The sequence below is a fragment of the Hypanus sabinus genome, unplaced genomic scaffold (assembly GCF_030144855.1).
Source record: "Hypanus sabinus isolate sHypSab1 unplaced genomic scaffold, sHypSab1.hap1 scaffold_1440, whole genome shotgun sequence".
NCBI lineage: Eukaryota > Metazoa > Chordata > Chondrichthyes > Myliobatiformes > Dasyatidae > Hypanus > Hypanus sabinus.
The window spans coordinates 17,822-19,070 of NW_026779513.1; the positions used below are offsets into that span (position 1 = coordinate 17,822).

At 46.0% G+C, this 1,249-nt stretch overlaps 1 non-coding gene across 1 annotated transcript; it reads left to right on the plus strand.

Moving 5' to 3' along the window:
* Window positions 1-941: 941 nt before the first annotated feature.
* On the plus strand, window positions 942-1,014 carry trnav-uac (transfer RNA valine (anticodon UAC)). The gene has a single exon. It is a non-coding gene; the product is annotated as a tRNA-Val (tRNA).
* Window positions 1,015-1,249: the final 235 nt, after the last annotated feature.

Here is a 1,249-nt window from a genome sequence, read left to right on the forward strand (position 1 = left end):
CTTCTCCGTTGTCCTGTCGATAAAATCCACTGCATCGGGAGATGAGATCAGAAAACCAGTTAAGGCTCCATTACCTCCCATGTGGCAGTCCAAATGAAAAGATGGCCTGTATCGCCAGCCTCAAGGCACAGTAGAATTCACAGTGACATTCGTACCACTCCTTAGGATCGTAAACGGCACTTCGGACCTTATATTCGGGGTGCATTCAGTCGTTCTTTCTGTGAGTGCTCTCACAATTCCACCACCACCTATCAACCCCTCTCGCTAATAACTCCCTCTACCGGTTACTGGTCCACCTGTTTATCACTATTGTCCATGCATTTTTTGAGAGTGGGTGTGGGGGTGTGATCTTCAATAAATGAATTGATCGCAATCACTTTAAGAACACCAGGCAACCTGCTCACGGGTAGTGTAGCCGAGAGGTCTCTGAGGTGACGGGGCTTCGATTCACAGCACCGCCACGGTTCGAATGTCTCCCTGTGTTTGTTCGAAATGCTGCCGTTGGGCGGACGGAACCAGCCGACATTCACCAAGCTACTCCTGCAACAGAAAACCCTTATACCACTGATGATCCCATAGATCATTTCTACAATCACCCCAGCTCAATAAATCTGTGGCTAATATTTTGTCACTAAATTGACTGTAGATTTGTTTTTTTGTTAAGTGGAGTCCTCGGAGTCCTCATGTTGTAAGACGCTTCTGAAAGAGCTGAGCATCCACCCGCTGAACAGACAGACCGGAGCTCTCATCGCTGAAGCTCGTCTGCTCTTTACATAGGCCAACCCACGAAAAAGACCAGGCTGAAGAGAGAATTTCGTTTTCTATTTCTTGGGTGTAGAAAAGATTGTTCTGCAGAACAAGATGAATGAGTGGAGAGTGAAGGAGGTGTGCAGGGTGTCTGGTCGATGCTCAATAGCGTAGAACATTGAGCTCCCTGTAGTGTTTCTGTAGTGTAGTGGTTATCACGTTCGCTTTACACGCGAAAGGTCTCCAGTTCAATCCTGGGCAGAAACACTCTTTAGACTCCAGGATTCAGAGAATAAACCGTGAACTTTTCAGTTCGGATTCAAATGAATTATCATGGGAATGCCCCTGCAGGAAATTGAAAAGTAATGGTCAAAATCTTCGTGCATAATCGACAGAGCATGGGAATTGAGTACTTTTATTGTTTCGAGACAAGGTGATGATGATGGGAGATCGCATATCGGTACAGAGACAGGGTCACTATGTTTTAATATATCAACCTTGC